This window comes from Mastomys coucha, unplaced genomic scaffold (assembly GCF_008632895.1).
Source record: "Mastomys coucha isolate ucsf_1 unplaced genomic scaffold, UCSF_Mcou_1 pScaffold6, whole genome shotgun sequence".
Taxonomy (NCBI): Eukaryota; Metazoa; Chordata; class Mammalia; order Rodentia; family Muridae; genus Mastomys; species Mastomys coucha.
In genome coordinates this window covers 85,721,286-85,734,225 of record NW_022196912.1, presented here as the reverse complement: position 1 = coordinate 85,734,225, position 12,940 = coordinate 85,721,286, and the positions used below count along the sequence as shown (strand labels likewise).

General features: G+C 43.7%; 1 protein-coding gene across 3 annotated transcripts in view; it reads right to left on the bottom strand.

The window, feature by feature from the left end:
• The window catches only part of Frmd6 (FERM domain containing 6), a 242,514-nt gene that overhangs the window by 93,776 nt on the left and 135,798 nt on the right, over positions 1-12,940 (bottom strand). For 2 of the 3 annotated variants that reach the window (XM_031357087.1, XM_031357084.1), the window contains one exon: positions 6,310-6,384. The gene's annotated coding sequence lies outside the window, so the exon portion shown is untranslated. Of the gene's footprint in view, positions 1-6,309; positions 6,385-10,304; positions 10,512-12,940 lie in introns of all 3 variants that reach the window. The other variant, XM_031357086.1, reaches the window with a different exon arrangement.

The window sequence follows — 12,940 nt, the reverse complement described above, 5'->3', positions numbered from 1 at the left end:
TTTTAATTAGATATTTTCTTTATTTACATGTAAATAACCACTCTTTTTAAAAGGTGAACTTTCCTACAGCATAAAGAAGTCTCTACCTGGAACGGAAGCCAGGTTCAAACCTGGTCAACAGAAGAGAGTATATTCTCCAAACTTAAAATGCTGCCTCATAGTAAAAATGTATTTAAAACATTAAAGAAAATGAGAGGATTTGAATTTTTCCCTAAATATCGTTTACAAACAAAACAAAACCCTGTGCACCCGGGAACATTGATTGACAATTAAGGATTTTGTTTGCCTGTAGCTAGGTTCCCATGATTTGTGATGTTAAAGGGTCCGAGAACAGGACATAGCCAGGTTCTTTGCACAGTACTGGCAAAGAAGCTAAGCTTAACACTAAGCACAGGTTAGTCTCTGTTCGACGAAGGACAGTTGGGAAACTATTTTCAGACCTGAAAGGAACTTGCAGATAGTCTAAGCTAACATGTTCACTTTGTACAGGAGAAACAATTAGATTACCGGATCAGGGACAACCAGTGTGCCAGGGCCTGTGTCTGGTTTTCCTGACTGCTCTCTTTCAGCTACACTAAGTTACAAGTTACATCCGGATTCACGAGAGAGGGTTTTCTACTTTTTTCTCTAGAGTTTTTTGTTTTGTTTTCATTTGCTAAAAGCTAATAAATTAACCTTTTACATTTTCTTTTGTTTTTAAGAAAAGAGAAAAAAAGATAAATGAAATTTTGGATTTCTCAAGAGGATTTGAATTTCAGGAGTTTTGCATTTCCTACAAAAAGGGGCCAAGCCCAGCAATTTAATTTTCTTAGCCTAAGAGCTTTGATTAAAGCCTTCACCTTGACAAATAATTAGTTTGGGGAATAGGGGAGTAGAGATAATTCAGAGATATGATAAACATCCATTCATTTATTCAAAGAGATGCTCACTGCATGCCAAATATGGTTGAGATACCATGCTAGGCCCAGGTCAGGCAAGCATCATTACTGTATAATCCTTTCCCCCTTTCTCTTGAGGGGAGAGTCCCTCTTCCGCTCCCTCCTCCCCTCCTTCCCCTCCGCCCTTTCCCCTCTTAGCAAAGGGGCTGTGTATTTATTTATTCTGGCTTCACCTAAATTAGTCTCCCAAGCATGATAACGAGACTATGTGCAGTATACTATATGTGACAAGATACAAACACTTTTAAGAGATAGCTATGCATCGTTTTGTTGTATGAAAATATACTTGTATATTCAGTGTTGTTATGGATTCATTTAAGTGTAGAAAAGCCCAAGTAGCCCACAAACATATTAAATAATACTAAGCATACAGGCTTAGGCTGCAGGGCTGGCTCTTGCAACCTACTTTGCTCTGGCCATACAAGCTGCCATGCTTAGGTGAGCTCTCTACGTTTCATTTGGGCTTTCCTCTTGTGACAGTGGGGCTATACCCAGGGCCCCATGTAACAGAGCCTCTAACCCTTCTTCTCTGAAATTTCATACATACGATAATACAGACTTTTAAGAATACAGACGATGGAACTCAGAGCACAGACTACATGTGCTGAATTTCTCTGTCCATCCAACATTCATAAAACAGGGGTAGAGGGAGAGAAGGCGTGTCAAAATGCTGCCTCTGAAGGTCATTCTGCATGTGGAATATGTAACCACTTTGCTGCTAGTTCCAAGCAGTTCAGATCCCTCTCAGGACTTTGGTTTTAGGTACAGATGTGAAAATTGATTAGAGTTATTATCCTTACGTACCATTTGATTTAACATGCTTTCCTTGTAAAAACACAACACTAATTTTTATTATAATTCTACGGTTACCTTCTAATTAAGGCAAATAATTACTCACTTTCCCTTTTTTTTTTTTTTAATTCAAAGATGTGCAGCTGTGTTTGTAGTACAAACAGCAAACACATCGGAAGTAATCGTCGGTAACAAGCTGTGTTAGTTACTTGTTTAGGGAGATGGTTGATCTTCAGGCTGGCATCTGCAGCCTGCCTTGCTCTGCACATCTGGGTAAGAGATGGGCTTCTTGTTGCCCCATGGCTAGCCCACATGCTGACATCACTGCTCTGTAGGCTCTTGATGTGGGCCCAGACTGTGATGACCAGATAAGGTATAAAACCTGTAACGGGCTGGAGGCAACCTCAGCTTTCCCAAGCAGAAAACCATGGAAGTGTAGAAAGAGAGAGAATGAGAATTAGGAGACTCCCTCCCAGGCCAAGCACCAGGCAGTTTTATTTCCTAGACTTGGAGCTAAATAAATCAACATTTATAAATTTATCATGGGATCTGGAGAGATGGTTTGATGCTGGTCAAGAATGTATTCTGCTGGGTTTGTATTCACTCAGTGTTCCTCAGACTTAAAATGGAGTTGGGGCTGCTCAGCCCACAAGATCCTCTCTTGAAACACAGTTTGGGAACAGGTTGATCTATGCCACATCACTTTCTTCATTAGCTTCACAATAACACCTATTTTAGCAGAACAACGTGGAAGTTTCTCTCTAGTCCTTCCCCTCACTCTTAGACCCCAGGGTTAGCTAGTAGCTTTGTCTGATTATTCCCATTAGAAGGTAAGCGCTATTAAGTATACAAGATGAGCCAAGCTACAAGACTTTGCTAGAGTTGGGACTTAAACGTCTAGTCCTACAATTTAAAGACTTAATTGTTAAACACACAAATAATCCTCAATTACCAGAATCTGTGTTGGCCCTAATATCAAGAAAACGTTACTTCCTAGTATATTATTCATATTCTCATCTCTCTTGCTTGTCTCAGAATCCCAAACTAAGCATGAACAGCCCCTGACTTGATTCTGTAAGGCATAGAGGAGGCAATAAAACCAGACAGCCTACAGAGAGTGCCTTCGCCCAGAGAGGGCCACATAACTTCTTCCAAGTACACCATCCTTCCCGCACCCTCTCCCCCTCGAGCCACCACAGAGATGCCAGGTGGTGGTAGGCGGCAGTGACATCAGTAAAAGTTCCTCCTACCCAAGAGAAGCAGAACTATTACTCAAAAAATGTACCAGTTTAATTCTGGAGCCTCTCTGTTTCTCACCTTGGGTGGTAAAAAATGACTCGGCGGCTTTTCTCTGCACTAACTGGGCAATCTTTTCTTAGCTAGGAGAATGAAAATGTCTTCAACCCCACTCCTCCATGTTCCCCCCTGGAGCCACCAGCTGCACTCTCAGTCCCCAGGGCTTAAACTCTGCATCACGCTTGGCATCAGAGAGTAGAAGTGAGAAACACCGCACCACAAGATAATTGCTGCGTACAGGAGGGATAATAATAGGCAATTGAAAAGCTCAGAGTGGAGCCCCACCAGTTGACATTTACATGTGCTTTCCATTAAAGCCCTCCGATCCTTAAAGATTGTCCTGCTTTGTTTGTTTGTTCTTGGCATAGTGAATTCCAGCTTGGAACTAAACGATGTAGGACTGAATCTCAGCTTCTCTCACTATCTGTGTGACCTTTTGTGATTTAGCTGACCTCTCTGGGCCTGTGCTTCTTCACTTGTAAAATGATGACTACAAAACTCTCCTAGGGATTATAAGTTTTGGGTTGTGAAATGTGGAAATGTTCATCTCAGACTTTCATCCAATCCCATCGTTTGAGAAGAAAATCAGCAACAGACTATTTCCCTGATTCTGCTTTCTTTGAAATAACAACTCAGGCTGTAAGAGGCTTATCCTAAAAGGACCTATGTCAGTGTGTGGAAACAGAGCAGGCCTTCCACAGAGAGGCACCTGACCAGTTGGCTGGGGGAAGACGCCCCTCCAGCACCCTGCTCCAGCATCTGCCACAAGGACTAGGTCTCTTTCCCCCTTTTATTCTGAGTGTCTGATGAAGCAGACTTTTTCAACCTGTGTGGTTTCACATTGATGAGTGGTGTGTGTCACTGTATGGTGCTTACAATCCCACAGGGTGAGTATCATTAAAAAGACAGACACAAAGACTTACAAGGCTATGGAGCAACTGGAACCCTCCTCATGCGAGGCTGGCAGGAATTGGGGATTCTTTTCATTCCAGAAAGCAACTTGGCAGTTTTTTTTTTGTTTTGTTTTTGTTTTTTTTTTTTTTATTTCTATCAAGTTAAATCTATGGTATCACCCAGCCCAAGTCTCTCTCTCTCTCTTTCTTCCCCCCTCCCCCTTTCTTGAGACAGGGTTTTTCTGTGTAGCCCCAGCTGTCCTGAACTACCTTTGTAGACCAGGCTGGCCTTGAACTCAGAGATCTGCCTGCCTCTGCCCATGGAGCTTAGCAATTTAAAGGCATGCTCTACCACCACCCAGTGTGTGTGCGTATTCTTAGCAGCATCATTAACAATGTCAGTTGGAAATAACTTGGTGTGGGGGTGGGGTGGGGAAGGGAAGTCTAACCCAGAATAAAAAGAACACATAGCTGACACCTCATGAATGAACTTTAAAGCTGTAAATGACAGATGAGTCCATGAAATGGGAAATCAATGGAAACAGAGTGTATTAGAGCCTGCCTGTGGCTTGGGGTAAGAGACAGCAGTCATGGGGCTCATCTGGGAGATGTTGGAATTGTTCCCAAACTGGATTGTGGTGATAATTATACAACTCTAAGAAGTTTCTAAAACATTTCCGTGTGTAAAATGTATGACACTACAATTATGCTCAGTTGCTCAGAATGTCTTATGCTTTTATCATTCATAACGTCCTCCTTAACAGTTGTAGCGGTCTGAGTAGTGCGGAAGCTCGCGGTCATCTTGTGTTTCTAGAAATGGACAGCCTCCGTCTTCCAGTCATTCTCTGGCTCTGCAGGTACTGCAGACTTTAAACTGAGTAAAGTGCAGAGTGGCAAGGGAAGCAGAGACAGGCCTGAGTGATAACCAAGCCCAAAAGAAAGGACACAGGGAACAGGGAGCTGCCAGAGCCACTCCTGGTCTTTAACATCAGCCTGGAGCTAGCAGAGCAGGCGCCACCTGGCCTGCCTGCCTTTGGAGCACTGGTACCCAACATGCCCAGCTGCCACTTCCTGTCTTGGCCTTACAGCCTCTATCTGTCCTCTCCTACCTTTGGTGTATGATGTTCTTCTGTGGTCCAGGCTTCTTCATCTCATGCTCCTCAGACACAGGAGTGTGTCTTATCTGGAGAGACCTTCTGATGTGGCTCAGTTTCTCTGGGACACATCTGAGGCTTATGAAATGTCTTTCTAGGCCTTACAAACATACTTTAGCTGAGAGCAGGGACTAATAATTTGTGATTAATGTTCCATCAGGAAATAAATGTGGCCGAGAATCTCAAAGAACAGTGATGGAATCTAGCTCAGGACTTGACTTTGATCCTGCCTTCTTCCAACTTTGTCCAGGCTCCGTTTCTTATTTCTGTCTTTTGGAGGCAAGTTCTCACTGTGTAGCTCCAGCTGCCTTGGAACTCACAGAAGAGATCTGCCTCCCTCTGCCCCTCTCTGCTCCCCTCTGCCCCCTCTGCCCCCCTCTGCCTCCCTCTGCCTCCCTCTGCCAGGATTAAAGGTGTGGGCTACCAGGCCCCACCAGTCCCAAGTACACTTGTTAAGAGATCCTGAGCTCCGTGTAGTGCAGATAGACCCACACAGCACTGATGGTGCACAGTTTGTTTGTTTGCTGTGCTGGCAATTGAAGCCAAGGCCTTGTATCTATGAAGCAAGTGCCCTACTGCTGAGCTACATTCCCAGCCCACATGGATACAGTTCCAAAGACAAGAAGAATAGTCAGAGAGTGTGTGAGTCATCTAAATATCAGCCCATTTGGCATACAAATGAAGCCTACTTAAAGTTGAAAAGGTCCCGCAAGCCTACCTGGGATAATTGGGATTTTGAACTATGTGAGCCTTTTACCATAAGGAGCTTATAGTACTTTGAAAATTATAGTTGATAATTATCAAGCAGTCATGATGGCCCCAGCACCTTGCTTAATCTTCACCAAACCCTACATAGTATGTACAGCAATTATCCCCATTTTTGTAGATGAGAGAAACAAGACCTAAAGAGGGTTCTCTGCTCGGGGTGGTAGCTGATAGTACAAGCAGGATTCAAGCCCAGGTCTTTCTGACCCTTAAACCATTGTCCTTTGTCACTCACTACCCGGTACATCCAACTAAACCTCACAGGGACAAATGTCTTACCAAATAGTCACACTCTTTGGAGATGGGAGGCCAGGAAAGGACAAAGAAATGTAACCCTTAGAGAAGAGTGGGGAGTAAGGTTCTTTGTACATCTCTGTCCTTGGCCATCTCCTCCTCCCAGCCCCCACCCCCATGTTAGCTCCTCACCAACTGATCACCAGCTCATCAGACTCTCTGAACCAGTACACTCACCCAGGTCCCAGCTGTAGGTTGTCAAGTCAACCAGAATACTTCAGACTTTGCCTTTGCTGGAAATCACAGGTGCAACTGAAAAGAAAAAGACCATTTGTGTGCAGGATGTCGGCTAATTGGAACCAGTAAAGAAACAGCTTTGTTTTTCTTACATTTAATGCAAAGGCCCATCCCACTGCAGAAGGATAAAGGAGGTGAAGACCGTTATCACTCAGCGAATCTCTGAGTAGATTCTAAGTAACCAAAACTTGTCATGTGACTCAAGGTAAATCGTTACATGGTAAATTCCTTTAAGATCCCCCCTCGATGTGTCTTAGAGTTGTTTGTCTTAATTTAACATCAGACCAGAGTAGCTTGGGGAGAATGATAAATCCTGTCAGTGAGTAAGTGATTGGCAGAACGAGATGTCAGAGGGAGTGATTGGCAAAACAAGTTTCCTGGAAACCTTTCCTTATGAAGATGTGCCTGGTGCTATGGTCACTGTGCAGAAAACCCTCATCCAGATCTTTTTTTTTTTTTTAATTTATTTGTTTTATGTATGTGAGTACACTGTAGCTGTCTTCAGACACACCAGATCCCATTACAGATGGTTGTGAGCCACCATGTGGTTGCTGGGATTTGAACTCAGGACCTTCAGAAGAGTAGTCAGTGCTCTTAACCGCTGAGCCATCTCTCCCGCCCCATCCAGATCTTAATGATGAGAAAAAGTCACACAGGCAAGCCTGCCACCAACTGCAGCCTTTCCTGTTTTCCCTCCTCTCTTCTCCCGAGTTCAAATAATGTTACTCATAATTTTTATTTCCCTGAATAAGAAATACCGCAAAACTATACTAATCTATTTGGCAAGTTAGTACACAAGAGGATATTTTTCATCTACACCTTGGTGCAGAGACAGCTTCCATTTGATCCATAATCTCTCTGTAGAAGGCACTGTACCCTTTTCTTCCCTTTGAGAATCCCAATGCCTATACCATGGCAACAACAAAGAAACAGCAGCCACAGAGGTTAAAACGTTCTGTTGGATGCAAACGCCTGTTCTTTCTCTCCACTGTGTTATCTTCTTCCCATCAGACCTTGGAGTACCACCAAGGTTCGGACACACACATATTTATCCTGCATATTTAATGCCAAGTGAAAACCTAGGTAAGGACAATTCCAAAGGATAAGACACAAGCTTTGTTCTTTGAGATTTCACAATTTAGTCCAGATGGAAAGAGAGAAGAAGAATATTAAATTCTGTAAAGACTGAATCTGATAGGAAGTGCTAGGGAATTACATGAGGCCACAGTTAACATGAGTGGGTTAACATGTATGCTAAGGCAAGATTTGGATAAGCTGATGAGAGGGAAGCATGTTTTACAAAGAGTGAGGAATGACCATTATTTAGAACTGTTGGCTGGAGTGTTCAGGTGTGTCCTGAGGTGCTAAACAATTTGAAAATTATAGAAATACATATAATAGTATATAAGCAATGAAACCCTACGTGCATATGTATACATATTTAATAATAGTTCTCTAAGACACTGAATAAATTCAGTTCCAAAGCATATGCCAGCATTGTAGAGGCACTGCTTTCTGCCCAGTCTAGAACATGTCTATTTCCAAACCACCATTTAAAAAAAAAAAATAAGAAAGAAAGAAAAAGGAGATTCCAAAAGGGCTATAGGACAAATACAGACAGACATTTTAGAGATACTGGGTTCTGTTTTCAGTTTTTATTTCATTGATTCTCAAAAAATTCAAACCATAGAAATTATTCAACCTCTCCTGAGTTCCTTTGTAACTCTAAGAAAGACATAGATCCCTCTCATTTCTGCCACTAACACACACAGATTCAAACTACCAATTTTGCTGGTGATGTTTTCCTCCAGCCTCACATTATGCTTGAGACAGGGGAGGCAGTCAATGTTGGTGCCTTAAAATCATGATAATGTTGGCTCATCTATCTAACAGGAGAGCTAATGTGAACTGTCTTCCTAGGTCTCAAGCTATACAGTGTAAGTTTTATTATCAATATACTGTTTTTTCTCCTATCTGGAACATTTAAAAGCTTCCTAATGTGCTTAATTACACAGCTTTAAATTTGTACATGACTGGACAGCATCGTCATTTAAGATGGTATTAAATAGACAAGTGTGCATCCCAGACAAAATTTCCAACCTCCCTTTGCTCCAATTTGCATTTTAAAAATTCATTTTACTAACTTGTGGGGTGTAAAATATTTGCTGCTGATGTTTAACTGTCTCAGCATTGAAGTTTTTAAGGCTAAGTGAAAAACATCCCTGTGGGCTCCTGGGGTAGCAGAAAGCAGCTGCAGACTATGCTCTGATTCACTGGCTAAATAAAGCCCAGCACAGTTCATTTAATGAAAGACATAGAAAGAACACACCATACCACAGACACACACACACACACACACACACACAAACAGTGAGAGAGAGAGAGAGAGAGAGAGAAGAGAGAGAGAAAGAGAGAGAGAGAATATCTCATATGTACTTCCCCTACAGTCATTATTAGGAAGACTACAATGTTTAAAACCTAAGAATGAAGAGAGGACAGTTCTAAAACTGACAAGTCCAGTGTACCTTCTATGTGTTGTTCAGAGTCTCCAAGACACTTGAATTTTTCCTGTACCCCAGCATTTGACTAGCAATAACCACAAGGTTTCTAGGAAGGACTACAGTTTGTGAACTGGCAGAACAAAGTCGATGGGAAAATTTCTGACTGTATTTCCTGCCCTGCATGTGCTGTGTGTTGACACCTTGCTTTCCTTCACTTGTTTCTTGATTGAGCATTTTCCCCACTGTCTACATCCAACACAGCAAATGTAGTCTTAATGCTTAGACTGCTCAAAGTCTAGTGAAGAAGACCGGAGTCAGGCTGGCTCCTCAGCACAGGAGCTGTGCTGGGATCTGGGATGAGTGGCCACCGTGACCTGGAGCCACAATGGGCAGACCTTACAGTGGTACCTGGGGAAGGAGAAGGAAAAGTCACCGAACCTGAAGAGCGGTGAAGAGGCTTTGTCAGCAGGGGAAACAATGTGAATTTGACCTTGGCAAAAGTCACTGACAGAGTTGGAAGGGGGAGGGGTGATTCATGGACCGCTGGCATCCAGAGTGGTCAAGATAGAGTGAGTTTTCATAATCTACTATATCTGAGTGTTTGGGTGTGTAGAATTCAGAGTCCCTGTTCAGGCCGTTTCCTCGATTTACTGTGAGGAATCTCATGGGCTGGCTGGTCGATCCAGACAAAGGTTCTGCATTTAAAATTGCATTTCATTTCCTAAAACATGAGGATAATTTCTACCAGGATCATTTTTGTTTTCCTTACTTTAACACCAATCTAGTCCTTCCCTGAGTTCTGTGTGTTAAAGCTTCACTTGTGTATTGAGGCCAGTCAGTTACTTTAAGTTTTCATCTGGCTTAATGGTACCCTATATCTTAGCAATTGGAAATTCAAGGCTAGCCTCCACTATATTATTGCAAGACTTTGTTTAAATAAATGCACAAATATTTTGCTTTCACTTTTTTTTTTTGAGGATCAAGTATAATCTATTCTCATTGTATTTTCAAGAAAACTGAAGATTTTTTTTTTCTTCTGAGACAGAGTTCCTCTATGTATCTAGGGCTGTCCTAAAACTTGCTCTATAGACCAGGCTGCCCTCTAACTCAGAGATCTGCCTGCCTCTGGCTCCAGAGTGCTGGGATTAAAGGGGTACACCACCACCTGGCTGGTTTTAATTTTTATTTATTTGAATGTGTGTGTCCAAGTTAGTGTGAATATACACTACATATGTGTGGGTTCCTATGGAGGGCAGAAGAGCATCAGATCCCTTGGAGCTGGAGTTTCAGGTGATTGTGAGCCATTTGACACGGGTGCTGGGAACTAAACTTGGCTCCTCGGGAAGAACAGCAAGTGCTCTTAACCACTGAACTGATTTCTAGGAAGAAGAATAAAAACATACATGGGAGACAAACCACCGAATGAATAATTACCTAGGACAATGAAGGAAGGTTACTGAGACCTTGGTGATAGGAGACTTTATAGAAGGGAAGGGCCTGTAAACGCTTCTGTGAGGATGCTTCCTGACTGGAGTCTTCTGTACCCTCCCCACTCACGGCCAGCGCAGCCCTCGGAGTCTCTCAACTGGACAGTCTGAGTTGTAAGGTTTCATGGACCTCACGACTCACCCAGATGTGCTCCTGTTGGCAAAGGATGCAGGAAAATTATCAAGTGTTGGTTGCCAAGTGAGCTGTACTTGTTAGTTGTGGCCGATGATTCCTGTTGTGTTCTAAAAGAACAGCCTTCGTTTGCCTGGTGCATGGCATGGCCACCCTCTTTGCACTGTGACCACATGAGCTTGACCCAGATGGGAAGTCGTTTCAGTTTTAACTTTAGCACCTCGCTGGCTTTTGGTCCTAGCTCTGCCTAGCAGATTCTGCTCCCCAAGTATAAAGTGGGGGAAATCATACTGACCTACTTACACTAGTTTGCTAGGAGGGTTCTGTTACATGGTTTCTATACCGTCAGTGCTTCCAAGTTACATACATTTAAACCAGTGGTTTGAAATGAATCACTTGTGAATGGCTTTTTTTTTTTTTAAGAGAGATCCCAGACACAGTGAAGAATAGCATCTAACCCAGCAGTTATCGACCCTCCTGTCGTGTCCTCAAGAGGCACTGCCCATCTCCCTGAACAGCCTTCAGGGTGGAGCAACCAGACATTCAGGTCTCTTCGGAAGCTCAGTTGAGAGAAACAGGTCGTCCTGATGGGCTGTGGCTCGGAGGAAGTTGATCCCGGCAGTAGCTCGGCCTTGGGTTGCACAGGAGCTGCTCAGCACAGCCAGAAGAAAGCAGGCAAAGCGGCAATGCGGAAAGCCTGCAGGCCCATGCAAAGTTGGATCAGTGGGAGTGGCAGGCCTGTTCCCTTAAGGAGGCTACACGTCTAACGCCACACTTACAGCCTTTGAGTCACCCCCTCAAGCACAAATAACCAGGCTGCCAAAGTCACGTGTGGTGGTGAGGTAACTTCAAAAAGTTAAGGCTTAAAAGGCAGCTTCCTTTGAGTGCTGATTTGGACACAAACAGTGGCGTGGTTAAGTGCCACTCTGTGTTTAAAGTAAATTATATGGCAGCCTTGGAATGTGGCGCTGCGAAGCCCGTAGCAGAGTAGCAGAAAACAGACTCGACTCCACCAGCAATGGCTTGGATGCTGCAGCTCCTTTAGGTTCCTATTTCTGTCGTGGAGGCCATCTCCAGAAGCCGCCGAACTTGAAGATACATGTGGGTACATGGCTCAGCGCCGGAAATCTCGTGCCAGCAGCCAAGCATAAGTTTCCAGCATGGCTTGAGGTCCATAGGTCCTCTATAGGATTGTAGTCACTCACTCTTCATCTACAGGGCCCTGGAAGACAGCTCAGGCCCCTTGTGACAGCAGAAGAATGGGTCTGGACATCATTTTGTCTTGGCAGGTCCTGAAGGGACCAGACTTCAACTGTTCAGGGAGAATCTCCAGCAGGAAAAGGCTCGTGGAGAGGAAGAATAGATAGTCCCAGGAGCCAAGAGACTTGATAGCTGTGGGCTGCAGGAGCCCTGTTTTGGGGCTTCGTAGCTTAACTTTGTTCTGAACAGAAGGGTTCAGGGGGAATCAGACCTCTGTCACTTGAGACACTCTTGGGAATCACACTTTCTCAGAGAAAGAGACACTCAGTCATCACCTCTCTGCCCTTCATTCTGGCACCCGCCCCCCATGCATGTGTCAAATCCGGGGAACTTTTCTTGAGGTCTGGGGAGAATCATTTCCCTATATCCTCCCGGAGCTCCCGTGGTAAGCTACTTACTGCTGGCAACTGTATTCCTGCTAATTAGCTGCCCTTGATGGATTTATTTCATCCAGTGGTAACTTCTAGAGACGTTCCCAGGCCAATTTAAAAGTGGAGTGCCCAAACCAAACTGAGTGGAAATCAGGTTTGGATGACCTCCACCGAGCGGTCAGGCCAGTTCCCATGGGGTTTGAACTCTTCGTTTCTGGAGAGCAATAAAGTTGCAGAAAGATACTTCAAGAAGAAATCCCACATAGACCATTTAATTTAGTTGCTCCATTTTGCAAATGAGGGATCGGGGGCTCATAAAGGTGAATAGCTCATCAGGCAGAGCTGGTCACACTGAAAAGAACATGGGCCGTCCTGCCGACAACACGGGACAGTGTGAAGGGTCGCCATGAGCAAAGGCCTCGGCTATAACTCCCAAGCTCAACTTTCTTTGCCCTTTACAACTTTTTTTTTTTTTAAATAGAGAAATATTAAACTCCTAAAGAAAACACATGAAATCCAGCTGTTGAGCTATTTCAGATATTCCAGAAAATATATAAAGTCGTTGACATAGTTTTGGGAGGTTCAGCTGCTTGGAATTATGAAGCTTCCTAAACATCTAGATAAATCTGTGTCCTGGGTTCTAATCATGCCCTGCCCTGTATGCCTGCTATAGACTTTTGTGCTCTGAGTGTGGGGTGGTCTCTGTGTCCACTGTCCTTTAAAAGTAGTAAGGGGCGAGGTCATGATGACAGAGAACAACTTCTTCTTCTTCTTCTTCTTCTTCTTCTTCTTCTTCTTCTTCTTCTTCTTCTTCTTCTT